This window comes from Serinus canaria, chromosome 3, assembly GCF_022539315.1.
Source record: "Serinus canaria isolate serCan28SL12 chromosome 3, serCan2020, whole genome shotgun sequence".
Lineage (NCBI taxonomy): Eukaryota > Metazoa > Chordata > Aves > Passeriformes > Fringillidae > Serinus > Serinus canaria.
The window spans coordinates 46,980,573-46,998,249 of NC_066316.1; the positions used below are offsets into that span (position 1 = coordinate 46,980,573).

At 40.4% G+C, this 17,677-nt stretch overlaps 1 protein-coding gene across 1 annotated transcript in view; it reads right to left on the reverse strand.

The window, feature by feature from the left end:
* Window positions 1–17,677, reverse strand: part of UST (uronyl 2-sulfotransferase) — a 152,489-nt gene that overhangs the window by 133,629 nt on the left and 1,183 nt on the right. The window lies entirely within an intron of this gene.

Consider the following 17,677-nt stretch of genomic DNA (forward strand, 5'->3'; position numbering starts at 1 on the left):
GATTTCCTTTAAAACTTCTTCAGAATCTCTTTGCCTGTTGACAAGATCTACTTAACACACACAGTTAGAGGGGAACTGTAGGAAAAGGAATGCACAAGTATTCAAATTACTGTTCCTTCACTCCAGCAAACAGAAGTGCTGCAAAAACCAAGAAAATTTCCTTTACATAGGAATGCTTACCAGTGCCAAATATGAATGTCATTTGAGTGAAGGAAAATCTCAGAGTATTGCTGCTCATCTTAGTAAATAAATTAACACAACAGCTCTCAATTCACATGCAATTTTAAGATCAGTTTGCTCAATTTTTTTAGAAGTTAATCTCTAATTGAAAAAAATCTTTGTTTTCTTTTGTCTCCTTAAGCTTCAGGACTTCCATCCTTGGCACAGCCACCTGAATTAGATCCAACTTGCCAGAGGTATCAATTTCATTGAAACAAATCTGCTTCAACATTTTTCACTTGGAAGAATTAGACCATTCCTTTGTAAGATAAAATCACATTGCAGTAAGAAGGAAAAAACCCAACAAACAAGCAGGCTAGATTCTGTCTATCTTTCACTAGGAGACTAAGGCATCCTATCTTTTGAAGTTAATACATCCTAGAAGCACAATGGATTTACTGTACTACTTCCCTGTTCTAAGAAACTGCTCTCCTACTGACCCAGAAGGGAAAACACACCACAAAGGGGAAAAAAAGCAATTGTGCTAAAAGTGGTAAATGATAACCAGCATTGCTAAGGAGCATTCTCTTCCCAGCACAACCATATGCATTCTCTCTTGGAGTAGCTATCCATTCTTTTTCTCCCTAACACTCAGACATCATAAAAGACTCTTTGGAAAAACTTATTTCTGTCAAATACATACAGAACCTAATAAAACATCATTTCTAAATGTTTTCAGCTACAGTATGTTAGAAGCATACATTATCCTGATTCCTAGGCTCAAGTCCAACAGGATATTTAATTGTGCATAAAGCAAACTCATGATTTTTTACCAAAGTCACTATTCATTTTTCTCTTCAGCCACTTGCTATGTCTCCTTCCTTGAGAATGACTCAATGCAAGACAACAGGCAGATCTCACACAGACACTAAAAGAAACCCATACAAAGGACACCATGATCAAGAAAAGTTTGAAGCAGCATATTCCACCTTCTAGCCTACTACTTAGCAAGTAAGATTTGTAGTGTCTAAAATTATACAGTTAGCAGCCAGGTATTTACCTTTCCTTCTGCAACACAAAAATCATGTTCTTACATGTTAATTAATCCGTTCCTAGAAAATAATTTTCCAGAGTCCTGGAAAAAGAACATCCTAGTCTTACAAGTGATTCATAAATGTGACATGCAATTTTGACCTATCAATCTCCTTCACACTGAGACTGACACAAAGACCCAAACTCTGTTCCTAGAATTGGCACTAATCAGCAACATATCTGTCATGTTCCACACCTGACACTAGAGTTGAATCTTCGCTCCTACTCCTAACCAAGTTTCTAAAAGGACAGCACATGCCATGAAATCCCAGGCACACAGTCCCACTGCACAGTGGGGCAGGAAGGCACCTCAGCAGAGCCACCTGTCCATTCCAATCCCCTGCTCAGAGTGGGGCCAGCCAGACCAGGGATCAGGAATTGTTTTGCATATCCTGGGGAAACCTGTGTTGGGGTTCAATCACCCCTGCAGGAAAAGGGGTTTCTGATGTTTCAGTGGAATCTCCTGTATTTTACTCTGCCACTTCTGTCTCCTGTCCGGTCACTCTGGGTATTAATGGGAACAATCTGGCCCTGGCAATGGGTCTTCCTTGCCTGGGGTTTCTGAAGGCAAATCTCACCAGTAAAGGCTGAGGTGTAGGTGGCTTTAAGCACCTCAGCCTTTTCTGAGGCCCTGTTCAGCAGCAGCCCCTCATTCTCCTCACTCTTGCTTTTCCTGCTGATATGGTTGTAGGAGCCCTTCTTGTTCCCCTCTGCATTCTTTGCTAGATTGAACTGCAGGTGGGCTTTGGCTGTCCTAAGCCCACCCCTGTATGCTCAAACAACGTCTCTGTACTCCTCCCAGGGTGAACTCAATACAGAGCTTACCAGAAAGCCATCAGTGAGCTTCACTTGCAAAAAAACTCATGAAAATATTTAAGCAGTTGGAAGCACAAAGAACATTCCTTGCTGCCCAAACTCCCAAATTGCAAGAGAAGGGCAACCAGAACAACGAAAAGTTACTTTCAACAGCACATCATACCAATTTCTTCATAGGTCCATTGGCAGATACCATGATACATAGATCCCAATGTAGATACATTGGTATCTACATTCAACCTGGCCATTTCCACCTTGAGAAGAACTCGTATGAAACACATAGAAAGCATTTTGGAGCAATCTACTGAGTTATTTAACTCTTCTTATCCACAGAACTTATTAACTACTCCAATCCTTGCTCAGTAATAGCTATTACCAGAGATGCAGGAGAAAAATCAAAACTGTCTCATCCGAACCTCATGGATAAAGGAGATCCAGTGGTAGGTGTTTTAATTCTTTATATCCATTCCTTATTCATTTTTACTTTACTAGGAGGACACAAATTCTCAAGCAAGGTCAGGAAGAAAGATGAAAAGGTTTAAACAATTCATTACATCTGCTTCAGCTTCATGTCATGCATGAAAAGGGGCATCCTTACCATGTTGATAACACTATGTGTAACCTGGAATATTATTCTTATATTCACACACATGTATTACTGATCTTGTTTTCTCCAGAAGGAGACTATGTCTTATTTCTCCTACAGAAAAAGTCCTGTAGTAACACAGCATTTAAGCTCTGAATTACCTCTACACTAAAACACATGCAGGAAAAATATTACTATTCATGAAACAAATCTAGCATGCCTTCCTCCTAAGAAAGAAAATACGGCACTACAGACTGATCTCCAAATAAAACAAACAGAAGATAGAGTTACATAAATAAAATAATATTAAATAATGAAATGCAAATTCTAAGAAATTTCAAGATATGCCAGTATAATAACCCTACTTTGGTCATACACTAGTAATTCTAGTAAAAGAAAATAAATATCAGGCTCTACTGAACCGTAAGTCTTAGCAGGAACCTAACTTTTGTGTCACAGACAGACTGAAGTTGGTAAGGCTAACATAAGAACCATCAATGCAAACTCTGACTTTCATGGCCAACTGCAAACTTCCCCAATTTGAAACTATTTTTCTTTCCAGAATTAAGGCAGTAAAGCAATTCCTTTTCTTTCTCAAAGAAATTGCAATGAACGCAGGAGAACACAAAAGAACATTCCATGAGTTTATACTTTCATTAAACTGTTTTTTGTGGTTCACTAGTAAGAGCAGCTTCAGGAGTTTGAACACATTAGTGCTACCATCACTTTGTTCTAAGCGTCCATAAAGACATTAAAGGAAGGAAAGTGAAAGAATCCTTACTATTCTCCTCTTCCTTGTTCTTGCCTCCCACCTCCTTTCCCAGCTGAGCAGGAGCATTTGCCAAACCACAGCTATGACTGGCACAGATTCCAAGGCTCCGTGCAATAGGACCAAATGCAACATACAGGTTTGCACTAAGAAATCCCACTGCTCGTGTGGCACCAGGAACTAAAGGTTCCCCATTCTGCAATGAATGAACCATCCATTGGCCACTAAAGTAAAAGAGATTAATTGAAAATAGGACAGATGCCTTGCCAGACCCAGAGCAGTCAGAGATGAGGAGTGCAAACAGGCTAGAACAGAAATGAAGAATGGGTGCTTGGAGAAAGTATAAACCATACTTATGATGTTATTTATAGAGTATGAGTAAGGAAATATTTTTAACCAGGGCCATATTACACATTATATTTAGCTGAATAGCTAAACCTGTCATTTTTATCTCAGATTTAACTATATATTTAATCAGTGCACATTTCTTATTTTCTTTGATGTTGACCATATTCACTAAGGAATTGCCTGAGGCCACCACATTTATTTCTCACAACCATTAAATTTCAAGCTTGGATAGGGATCCAGAGTAGTCTGTGTGAAAATTTTCTGTTTCCAGGCTTTGCGAGCCAAAACAATCATGTTGCAAGAGCATCAGCCATTCAACTGATCTTCCTTCAGTTCCATTATTAATTTGTGTTTGTGGCATGGTAATGACTCTGTTAGAGTGCAAGGTTCTCTGGTCATTCTTTTCTTACAATGCAAAAATTACCTCAGAATTAAAAAAAAAAGTGGATGTACAATTTCAGTTAAAATAATCAGAGAGCTTAACAGATGGATGAAATTCTCTTGAGCAAATCACCTCCCTTGCATTATGAACTCCTTTGTATTAAAAATATTTTTGTCTTGAGACTAAGCAAGTTAAAGAAACATTTCTGAAGCTGACTATACAGCTTTCAAGCTGTGCTGTCTGTATAAAGCAGCTGTTTTAACATCAACTCGTGCCACAAAAACAACTTTTTCCACTCACAGTAGAGGCTTTGGTGAGCAAATTCCACAAAGGTGCTGAAGACAGCTGCAGAAAGGAGCAAGAAATATTTTTCAATAAGAATAGGTGGCACTTATCACTTGTCTGCTCCCCCAGTACTATTCCTGTCTCTCAAAAGCTCTTTTTAAGCAGAATACATTTAAAAGTATGCTTTTCTAGCTTAAATCAGGAAAGTTTTGCCCAGCAACCTCTGCTTCTCTCACCCCACTTTTTCTTTTCCCAGCTATCACTCCCTCCCACATGCTTCCCTGTCATTTTGAGAGTCTCAAGCCCAGCATACAGTTCTGCAGTAGCAGGCTCCCCTGCTGAGGGAAACAGGATTTAGAAAGACTATAAAATTCTGCTCCTCAAAGACAGGAAAATATGAGTTTCTATGCTGGGGCTGGATGGAGGCTCTGCTGGGCAAGAACTGCTCACAGTTGGGTAGACCTGTTTTCACACTTCCCTGAATTACCTTGTGCCTCAGAAATCCCCTCAGAAAAACAACTCCATTACTTTTCAGGAACACTGTACAGATATAAAGCTCACAAACTGAACAAACTCAAACCACCCCAACCAGGAGAGGCAGGCAAGTGCTGAAGAAAGGGCAAGCAGAAGCGTATCTGTGTTGCTGAGCATCAGTGTTTTGTTGGACATGGTGCACAGGTTTCTAGGAAAATCCCTGCCCTCCTAAGAGTGCAGAGAATCATAACCCTGTTCCTGATACTGCTATTAAAGGTACATAACCTCTCTATGTTCTTTAAATGAAATAAAAGTGTTAATAATTATCTTCCTCTTTGACATGCTAGATGAAAACTGAGGCATGAGGATAAAAAAACAGAGTTGTACACTCCTGTCAGTAGCAACTGAGTGAAGAGGAAGCAAGAAGGACACTTAGTAGCTTTTAGAGATGATGGAAAAATTTTCTTTGTTTAGGACACTTGAGCAGAAAATTTCTGGCTTGCCTTTTTTTTGGGGTAAATAATAAATTTATCATTTCTACAATAGCTCCAAACAAACAAGCCTAACAATGCAGCAGGGTAGTACAAAGGAATTCAGCATACAGGCACAGCTCTTATCTTGGGGATAGTTGGGTCCCCTCCCACCCCCAAGCTTTGGAACCCTCATTAAAATCTTTCCGAATCTCAAGCCCCTCTTGCATGAAGCATGAGCAGCACACACATCATCACTAAAGCCACAGCACATTTAGAAAGAGGGAGAGAAGTGCACCAGGCCATTGGGAGCCCTACCACATGAAAGCCATTGGATCCTCCACTGGTGCTACACACTCTGACACTGGCATGACATGCAGTATCCTTGAGCCAGCAGAGCAAAGAGGGGAGTGGCAGTGTCACAAGCACCTCGATGAACTTGCTGCACACAGCTAACTGAACACCTCAGCACAGTAATAACAAGATCCCCTTACTGCCAGCCTCAGCTGTATTTGAGCTGGGGTCAGAAGGTGAAAGATACTATATGCTATTTAAAAGCCTTTCAGCTTCTAAAATCCATAACCAAAGAGTTGCAGAGCAAAAAGAACTGAAGCTGTCAGCTGTTTCCATGTAGCATAATGCAAAAAAGAGACAACTGCTGAGCTATAAAGAATCACAGAGCTTTGCCAAAATTTGCTTCATTGATTAGATGAGACAAGTATCAGATTCAAAACTAGACAGGGAAAATGCAACAGGCCTAATGAAGTAAGGCTGTTCATCAGAAGATTAAATAACTCATGCTGAATTTGACTGACTACACAGAAAAATACAATTGAAAATATCATTGATGTAATAGGTATTGATATTAAGTAATAGGTTTGCTCATTAATAATGAGGTAAGGTAGAAAGCCCACAGTTAGACAATGAAGCCTTTTCTATTTCAGCTTTCATTTAATCACACTTCTGAAAATCTCTACCTCACAAAAACAATCCTCCCCCACCCCCAAAAAAAGCCCCAAACCAAACCAACCCCACCCCCCCAAAAAAAATGCCTGAGATAAACAGGTGGTAAGGTTTAGGCTCCACTGCTTTGTTATTCATCCTAATTTTCTCATTGTGCTATCTCCCAACAGGCAACACAAAAGAAATCTGCACGTTTGTATGGGGAGTTCTGCTAGAAAAAGAACAATCAGCTGCAAACATGAAAGGAACTGAGAAGTCAGCAATTTCACAGCCTTTGCCTTGCAATATCTGCTGCAACATTTCAGATCGTATCAAAGCTGTTGCCGCTCACCATTTCCACGGAACTGCAAGAGCTAGGGAGAAACAAACATGGCACCAAATCCACCCATCAAGCAGGGATAGATCCCTCCATGGTGCTCTTCTTCCAGTGCCTTATGTAGTCATTATTTTATGCATCCTAAGCACTCAGTTTCAGTGACCCACTGACAAAAATTAATGACCTTTCTATTAAAAAATTTTGCTAGTGTAACTTCCCAGCTCCTCTCTCCCTGGCCCATCCTTCTCCCCTTTCTCTTTGGAAGCCTACCACTGGTCATCAACGAGTGTTTCTCAGAATAACTACCATGACAACTCAGATCCTTCCCACCAAAATCCAAGTATTTCTCTGTGCTTAAGTTAGGGATTCTGCCATCACAGACACATAAGAAGCTGAGCTAGTTTTGGGAGATACCACTGTCTCTCCCTGCTGACTTCAGAGGGAGCTTTTGAAATGAGGAGTAAAGGTCTTACAGACAAGCCATGTGCAGTCTAAGTCTTGCTTAACTTTTTCTAATTAAGATACTTGTCTGTCCCCTGCTCCCCCTATAGCTCTCTCCTGTTGAACATCCTCTTCTTGGCACTGTATTGCCCAATCTGAATGCAATTTCTACCTGTAACCTCACCAAATTTGTAGAGAGGAGGCATACCAACATCACCTCTCCAAGATCTTGCTGTGAATTTCACAGCACCCCAGTAGCCTTTTTCCTTACCTTTTAAGAATGCAAAGGCATGGGCTGCTTATGGGACACTTCTCAGATCCCATTTTTTTCTGATTTTCAATGCAGAGATTCAGGTGGCTCTTCTCTAGATGCAGGCCAGCAAAAGAGGCAAGAGCATTTGCTCTATGATGCAGGCCACTGAAGAAAGAAAATCTTGTTGAAGGAAATAGGACCACCAGCAATTCATGATTAGGAAATCACTATCTGCTAAACATGGTTTGGTGTTACAGAGGAACAGAGTAACAAAAGGACTGGGAAACTATAAATACAGGGGCAGGGGAAGGAAAAAGAGGTGCTTAGAAGGTAAGAGAAAAAAAATAAGACTGAACAAAGAGACAGCATTAAGTATGGTCAATATGGATGTAATCTCCTCCTAATTGTCATGAGATAAACAGAGGCATAAAGATTTATCAATTACACTAAACATTCACAAAATTACTGTCTTCTGAAATCCAACCCAAAATTCTATATTGTGAGATAATTCTCAAACTCTTTCTGAAATAACATCATAAGGCTGCCCATGCCCCAACCCCTTCAGGACTCATGCCCATTTCAACACAAGACACTGCCATGAAGGAAAAGCATAAAACTTCATAATCTGTATAGAATAAAAAAACCCACAGAACATTCAGAGAAGTTGTGCAAACTCTAATCTGCACAAGAACTTCCAAATCCTACAGTATTTTACAAGGTAAAAACACATCTAACTGGAATTTCAATTTCAAAAGCAAGCTTTGAAATCTGGGCTAAAACACCATGTAAAGATCTTTGAGAAAATCAAAGTATCCTCCAAAGACATCTGCCATTACATTCAAAGGCCAAGCAATGACAGAAGCCTCACCAGAAGCCTCACAATAGTCTCCAGCAATAATTAAGCAAAAGTTAAGAAACATTCATTTATTCTAACAACTCTGTTGTATGTATTTCAGAATAATCTATTAGTGAACTACAAGAAGAGCTGTAATGAGCAAGTCCTCTCCCAGAAACACCCAGAACACTCCACATCAGGAAAAAAAAAAAGAAAGAAAAGAGTGGAAATAATAAATCAAATCTCCTTGACCAGCAACTGTTAATCCAGGCACCAGCAGCTCATCTCCCAGAAATGTCACTTGCTAGCAGTTAGTAACCTTGTAAGAGTACAATGTTATGCTGGCGTCCTCTCTCTGAGGCAGCTACATTATACTGGACTAACCATCCACTTGATCAGCAGAAGTTTTCAAAATAAACACTCTCAGGGGTGCTGAAACATGCTATTTACTTATGGCAGAGACATACTGCTGCTTCACTCAAACAGGCACAGGCACTGTGATCTCCAGCCCGGTCTCCTGATGACTTCTACTCTGAATCATTAAGTATGATAAGTAGCAAGCCTTGGCAAGCATCCAAATGTCTATTTCTAAAGCATTAGTACTCAGAAACCGTAACACAAACCTAATCACTGCGCTTCCATGCTTGCAAACAAAGCCCAACATCCATTTTCAACACAACAGGGTCTGCTCCCTTCAGTGCAGCTTTAAAGAGCAAGAGAGTAAAATAAATTTCAGTCAAATAATTGCTCTCCACTTCCTATCCACCCATCCAGTCTCCAAACATCCTCTAACCCAGATTCTAAAACAAAGAAAAACAAATGCCTCATTATATAAACACAAGTTATGTTTGAAAATCTACTTGCCTGCTCACCAATAACGATGAGGAAACATTTCTTGGTGGAAAAAAAAATTAAAAAATCATGTCATCCCTTTCCACAGCTTTCACTTGGAAAAAAAAAAAAACAACACCAAAAAACAGAGAAAAAAAAAAAAAAGAAAAAGAAAAAACCCAAACCATAAGCTAAACGCTTGAGGAGCCACTGCTGTACCAGTTAGACTTGGTCTTTCAGGCAAGCACCTCTGCTGCCCAGGGAAAGGCAGTAGCAGCCCATCCCAGCTTGGTGATCCCTTCTAAGTTAATGTCAACAGGCTACAGAAAACTAACATTCCCAAAAAGGGCTGATCCTACTTGTATTGTGTCTGTAATAAACTGTAATGGCCTGGAAATGGCTCTCTCCCCTCACTGACGAGACAGGAAAAGCAGACAAATAGCTGAGAGGACCATGAATCTTATAGCAAGATTTGAAGAGGAACTTAATTCTTGCCAATTTCAAAAGGATTCTTGTCTTCCCTGCCCCCATGGTATGAATAAACAGCACCCAGACCACTGCACACCCTAGCTTCAAAACTTACTGGTCCAAGGAAAAAAAACCAAATACAGCACAGAAGGGGGATAGGAGGACCCCCCCTTGCACCCCAGTTCTTCAGGAGAGAAACCCAAACAGAAATATTCTCAGAAGTTATCTGACCCCATAACAATGCAGTGGCTGATTTTTCTAAGTGTGTTTCATACATACCCACGTGAGCACACAGAGTGGCTATTGACCTCTTTGGCTGTACTTGTAACAGAGGAAACCCAGGGCTTTCTTTCACACCACTGCAATTTAAAACAGAGTTCAGAGGGTCAGCAGCAGGTGCAAAGTCACAACTTCAAAAAAAAAAACCCTACAACAGCCTTGTTTGCCCAGTCCAAGATGAAAACAAACTCTTACATCTTACCTGAAACCTGTCTTTGCAGAGAGTGACAACTATGAAAACAAAATATCCAGGTCTTCCTGAATAGGTTACAGGAGCCAGAAGCTAACAATGTGCAACTACTTGCACATGAAACTATGAAAACCACCCTGAAAGAAGGGCTCCCTTATGTGCTCAAGATTTCTGTCCAAAACACATGGTGATGATCATAAAAAATACACTGGAGCAATTTCAGTAATCCTAGATTTTTCTTAGACACAAGAGACAGCAGACACACTTTCTATTAACATACAAATTTAAATGATGGGAGAGAAAGGACCAATTACCATCTGGAAACTGAGTGACAAAAGGATACCTGCTTAACCATTTTACAGAATATTCCTTCCAAAAATTCTGTCAAATCCAATTCCCTCTGTTATACCTTCATCATATGTTCTACGAACTTTGCTAAAAGACCCCTGTGCTTAAATAACAAACAAAGGATTTCCACTTACTGTCAACTGGTGATTTTGACATGTGCTACTGATTTCAAAACAGTTTTTATCAGGCATCAGTGTAGTAGAGTTAGCAGAGATGTTAATTAATCCCAAACCTCTTATTAGAGGTAAGGGGGAGAAAAATTAGAGAGCCCTTATTTTCCCCACAGAGCATGAAGTGTTGTAGCTTCTGTAGGAGTTACTTTTGCTACAGTGTCTCATTCTAGCACCCTTGAATGTTTATCAGTCTTTGTAAAACCCCAAGCAAAAGCAACATTCCTTCTCCCTAATTTGGTGTGAAAATATGAGAATCACTGCAACAAACACTTTTTTCCTCCTAACAGTCAATCCCTTTTGGCTGCATACTCTCCAATAGAGAACTTGCCATTCACTTAGGATGAACAAGGCTTCAAGAAACTGCATTTTTACAAATGAAGTCTAAGCAGCACTATGGGAAACAAGAAATAAATTATTTGGTAACTTCTGTGGACATGAAGACACATCAAAAAATTGAAGCCCTCTGTCAAGACTCTGGAAACCAAATACAATAACTCCTGAAGTAAAACTGAACAGAGACTGTGATAGCCAACAGTGGTGACACCCTTGAAAGAACCACTGACTTCGCCTCAGTCTCTACAGGAGCTTCCTTCTAACACTCTCTGCTTTATCTCTTTGCCGCAGCCAAAACCTGTGCACAACAGAAGGGTTTATCAAAAGCATCTTTTTCCTCTCAGAATTTCTGTGGCTATGACCACCACACTATCTCAGACTATCCTGCTCTGTCACACATTAATCTTCAAAATGTCATTTGGACAAAAAGGGGGTTAGAGAGAATTTCTACATGATTTGTTCAATGTCACATGAAGTCTGTCAGGGCAGAGAACTGAAGCCTCTCCCATCTCCTCTGGCCCAAGTGAAACATCCCATTTAACCAGCAGACTTGTTCTCACACAGGTGTATATACCACACTGTCATATAACCTGAAAGTAAACCAAAAAAATAAAAATTTTGAAAAAGCTGTAGGAATATTCCCTCTCATCAGGGACTGAATTAATCCTTTAAATCCCTTGTCAAATGCCAAAGTGGACAATAAGAAAAAGAAACATGTACACAGACACCTATATGAAATTCCTGATTCCCAGACTGGAGTCTGACTTTGAAAGCAGAAAATACATGCCTGAATAAAAGCTATTCAATTTTCCAAATATATTTAGTATATTATCACAACATATTCACACAAGCATTTTTTGCTATGACTTCACTGCACAGAATGTTTTAGCCAGCCAGCAAAACGTAATCCAGAGACCACTCAATCTTTTTGAAAGGAAAAGGCTTGAGGTTTATGACCTTGGTTATAAAATTAGTTGCATTTGGTTCTCCACAGAGTATTTCCTGACATCACCTTGTGTTAGGCAAAGCTTTGTTAATCTTGCCATCAGACAAACTGTAAGTGATGAGCAGTCTTTTAACAAAAGCTACTTGGAGATGAGGCTCCTCTTTTGTCTTCCAAAGCAGCTCACTTATAACTTGAGAGTTCAGTAACCTAAATGGAAGTCCAGACATACTTTATCTGAGAGATAATATGTATGGCTTTCACAACAGCAAAATGAGGAAGTTCAAAGAGGACAGAAAAGCTAATTAAGAAAGATACAGCTACATACAGACTTGTGATTTAGGTTCAGACCATCTCTTTTCAAAGCTTTTAGGAAGCAGATTCCAAACTGATCTTTCAGTTCCCTACAACGTTAATGAATTTTGAAATGTAATTAATTCCATGTGTATTGCAACTAAATAATCCTCTGAGAAGTCAGACCAAAATGAAAATGCTTTAGAGTACAGAAGAGTGGTCTCTTCTGAGAACAATAAGAAAAAAACCTTGTCAGTAAGAACATAACCTAGGCCTTTTTAAAAGCTCAGGCATCTCAGAAATGGGTACTGCGTCACCACGGTCAGCCTCACCTACAGACCTGACTGTCTTTCCTTGAGTGTGTTTCTCCTACTCACACACCTGAAGGCCTTCAAAACAAGTAAAGGATTCCTGATCCATGCATGTGCAAAACAAAACTGCATGAGACAACCCTTTCTGGCCATGTAAAGGCAGCATGCTGTCTACCTGTAAAAATAAAGCATGATGGGTGCTTCTACATTTTAGAAAAGCTTGCCCTGAAGAATTGTGTGCTTTACATTGTTCTAGATATAAATGTACTATTACCAGAATAAAAATCCCAACCAATTCCTCTCAAAAACTCCCTACTGTTGTCTCTCCCTTCTACAGCTTATAAAAAAATTTGCATACAAAACACTGACACTTAGATTAACTGCCTTCTTTGGATAGTCGGGTTTTCTTTTTTATCCCTCTCTTAATAGGTTAAGAAGAAAAAAAATCAGATAGGTAAGGAAAAAAAGAAAACAAAACCAAACCAAACAAGAAAATCCAGCAACAACACCCTACCAAAATAAAGCCAATTCACACTAGCTCGATTTAAATAAAAAGTTTCACTTGCTGTTTAGTTTCTAATATTTTGAAGATATTTGTAACAACCTCCCCAAATACTCAGATTTCCTTCTCCTTCTTTTATGGTTATATTCCCCGATGTGCCCAAAATAAACACAACTGTTGTTCTGACAACTGTAAGGCTACCAAGACATCTTGGCCAAAATACCTGAGAACTTCCAGAGTCATGAAGAGGGAGAGCAACACAGAAATTGTTTGAAGAACACAAGTGGGCACTTAAGACTTTTGCCTTGATAGGAAACCACAGGAAAGGCAACTTTCACAAGCAATCAAAGCCGTGTACTTATTGTACCGGCTCCTGGAAAGTTCAGCAGGAGAAATGTTTTAATTGACATGAACAACAAGTTTGCACAGCAAATACTGAGGATACAAAGGTTTTACATTTTTATTGGCCATTAGAGGGTTGCTACCAGCCCTTGGAAGTTCTCATTTCAGTAGTTTGAAGTGTGTATATCTCACAAGGCAAAGCAGAGAAGAATAAAGCAATGTAAAACCACTGCAGTTGCAGGGGAGTGGAGTCCCTAGTGCATTCCCCAAAAGCCACTGGGCTGTCCAAGATTTACGATTTGTGTCTTACTCATCTAAGGGAAGACTCTTCTCACTTCCTTCCACTGCTGGAGTTGGTTTTCAATTAGTGAGCCAGGATTACCTTGGCAGAATCAACAAGCAAGATCTCATTTGTGCAAATCCCAATACTGCAGTTCATTACTGGAAAGCCTGGCAGTTTTTAAACCTTCCTGGTTTTTGGGGCTCATTTTTGGTCCAGGACTGGTATTCACCCCCACATAGCAAATTTAAGCCTACTGGCAACAGATACACTTTCAAGTATCTTCCATAGTTTCTTCAGAAATAACCCTCATGTGCCTATGCCCTCCCCAATAATTTAATGCTGAAAACCAGAGTCCCTCCCGATGGGATGACTACAGTGGGAAACTTGAGCCCTGTCACTGTGAGCCACATCCAGAACAGACAGCAGAAACATCAGCCTTCCACAGACCTTCTGTACTCTGAATTACTGTGAGCTTGAAGTCAGAACAGGATAAATAACAAAGCACAGCCTCATATCTACTGCTCTACTCTCATTTGCTCGGGATGACTCTGCTATAAAAGAAATGGAGATGTCAAGTGGAAATACTGAATACAGCTATTGTCTACCCCACAAACTGCCATAATGTTTTTCCAAGATTCTCTCCAATCAGTATGGCAACCAAACAAAAGGAGGCATATATGGACAAGACACCAGAGAAGTCAGTCTGGGAGAGAAAAAAAAAATACTAATAGTCTGAATGTTATGCAAACACATTCATCTTCCCCACCTCCAAAGGAAAGTTAATAGAACTAGCAAACGTTCACACTTCATTCCCTTGAAAATAAATGTATACCTCCTCCACAGCATATGAGGCAGGCCTAATAAAAAAATTAAAGTTTTTCAAACCAAGGGTTTTCACACTGTCTTGATTTTCTTTTATGCACACACCTGCCTGATGCAGGCATGATTTCTGTCCAGACCACTACTGAAGTTTGGTGTTGTTGCTCAGGAACTTCCTTTCAAGTTCTGAGGTAAAAAAAATCCAAGCATTCCCCTCACAATAACATAGCTAAACATGACCAATGCACTGAAGTTTGCAAATGCAAACAAAAACTCTGAAGTCAGACAAGATGACCCCTCCCACACTATGGAGGGCACAAAACAGAGAAATCAATATTCCATTTAGGCTACTCCTTGGTTTCTGTAGATTTAAATACAATAAGGGAAACTGCAAACTTCACATTGCAAACATGGTTTACAAACTAACTGCTCATTTTTGTTTGAAGATGTGCATTTTAGCACCATAAATTGCAGGTTGGAAGGACTACAAGAGTTGCTTGTACACTGCATCTGTGGCTTCAGGGGGGGGAAAAAAAAAGTTGTTTTTTTTTTTAACACCATGTAACTTCCCTTTGCTGTATAAGACACACATTTACATGTACAGCTCTGGTAGCCAGCAGGATGGGATGCCCAATACCTATTCCTCCAAGCAGTTCTGTTAGCTCCCTGGAAGACAATAAGCCTTCTAGTTACAAAAAAAATATTGTTCCTAATTTGAAAGTCTTCCCAGCTGGATACCTAAAGGAGTAGTCACCACTCTACAAAATGAAAAAATAAAATGTTCAGCACAATGTCACTCACATGGATCAACTCTGACAACCCAAATGAAACTGCAGACCAAGGAGGTATAAAGTAACTCCATAAAGTTGCATGCAAACAGACACAAAATATATCCCACTTGTCTGCAGAGGCAGCAGCACCACTTCCTTAGTGGGTACTAGGACTCCAGCCAGCCACGAGGACCCTGCTTCCCTCTCAGCCACTAGCCTGGTACAGGATGTTAGCCAAGCCTGTAATTCCTTAACATCCCAGGTCACTCAGGCACAGAAAGGAAATTCCTACACTAATTCATGTAACAAGTGCAGAAGTTCATTAGCAGAGATTAATAGATCTGTCTGCTTTCTCCCGCAAGAATCCCAAACTTCAAAAGAACCCCAAAACGTTTTCAGTAAGACAACAATTCATCCCCAGGGGCTCATCACGTTCAGGCACACACAACAAAGGCTTTTCTGCACTTGCTGAGTACCTCAGAAAAATTACTATGACCCATTCTCCAAGATGCAGTGGTTTCCAAGCCTTTCATCTGCAGGCCTCAGAAGATTTTCCAGCAGACATGCAACTACTGGCTAGAATGGTTAGGGTAGTAGATCCTAGGTTTTTTTCCCCCATTCCTCAAAAGCAGTCAAAAGGCCACAAGGTGAGTAACCCTGCATTTCTTGCAGTCTATTTTCACCCAACCTAAGCAACATTTATTTCTGAAGAAGAGGAAAAATTTAAAAATTGACAAAAACTTTTGTCTGAAACCAGAGATTATGTTTAATCCCACTAAAAGTACCAATCAATTGCAAATAAAATCTTCTACCAGCGTGGGCTGTGCCTCTTTAGTCCAGAAAAGAGAAGACAGAAGGGATCTCATTAATGCACATAAATATCTCAAAGGTGGGTGCTAAAGGATGGTGCCAGACTCTTTTCCATGATGCCCAGTTACAGGACAAGGAGCAATGGCCATAAACTAAAACACAAGAAGTGGCAGAGCACTGGAACAGGCTGCCCACAGAGACTGTGGAGTCTCCTAGTCTGCAGACATTCAAAACCCACCTGGATATGTTCCTGTGTTGACCTGCTCTAGGTGACCCTGCCTTGGGATGAGAGGTAGACGAGATGATCTCCAGAGATGCCTTCCAACCCTAACAATTCTGTGATTCTATGGTGGAAAATTTGTCAGTTTCCTCTTCAGTGGAGGAATTTCTTCCTAATTGTAATATTAAAAGAAAAAAAGTCATTAAAAGTCAAGCCAAAATTGCTGTTGTGTTTGTGAAGTAATACCCAAAACATTTTTCTTTGCCTATTTTCACTTGAATTTTCACTGATTTTGTACAGCAGATTTACAGAATAACATTATCTGGAAGTGACTTCTGTTCTCCTGGTCCTATTTCCCCAAGAAAACGGGAAAAATTTACTTGGGCTGCTCAGAGGCTAGTGCAGCTGAGTTCTGAATATCTACAAACACATCCCAACCTCCCTGGGTAGCCTGTTCCAACACCTGACTTCTCTCACGTTGAATTTTTTTTTCCTGATAGCTCATTGGAATTTCCCTTGCTGCAACTAGTGTTTGTTGTCTCTTGTCCTACTGCCTCTCCATAGTCTCTCACTAGTTAACTGAAGACAAGGGATAGTTTTCCCATAAGGAAAAGCAACACACACACATAAGGCTGTATTCTTAAAATGTTCATAAAATATGGACACATAGAAAAGGATCTGCAGCTTATTTTTCTGAAATACATGAACTGTATTTTTGTTTGTAACCTAACATTGTCTCTTACTGCTTGTACCTCTGCAGCAAGTAGCACCAAAGCCTCACCTTCACACACAAGTAAAGCAGAGTGGCCAATGCGGTAAAAACTTACACCACAAATTATTCTGTAGCAATCCTCCTATATTGAGAAACACTCGGTTTTTGTTCCCTATTTCATATCACAGAATGGAACTATATGGTCTTTAAGGTCCCTTCCAATCTAAACCAATCTCACCGCAATGGGCAGGAAACATCTTCCACTAGACCAAGTCGATCAAATCCCCATCCAACCTGGCCTTGCACAATACCAAGGCTGGGACACCCACAGCTTCTCTGGGCAACCTGCTCTGGTGCCTCACCACTCTCATGGTGAAGAATTTCTTCCTAACAGCTAAACAAAATCTGCCCTCTTTCAGTTTAAAGTCATTCCTCCTTGTCCTACCACCACCTGAACTAGCTCTGCCAGCCTAAGGTACTTACTCGACCTCACGATAAACTCTTTTTCACAACTTCTCTGCTGAGCAGGGAAGCAAAATTTAGCGATGTGGACGCTAGCTACAAAGAAAAGCCACGTGAAAACTTGTGATCAGCATGAGGGTGAGAACTACAGCCCACAGTGGGGCTTTCTCCCGCTCCACCGGGGCTTACACGGGGGCACCTCCTTCGGGATTACGCAGGCAGCCAGGCTGGCAAGGCACCCCAGTGAGCTCGAGCGTTCGAGCGCTGCTGCACTGACCCTGCTAAGCACACCCCTCTCTCCAGACTCCAACCTCCTGCGCAAGGATGGATGCTTGGTTCACAAAGTGCATCTGGGGTTTTTCGTTTGGTTGGGGAGTTTTTGGTTTTTGTTTTTTTTT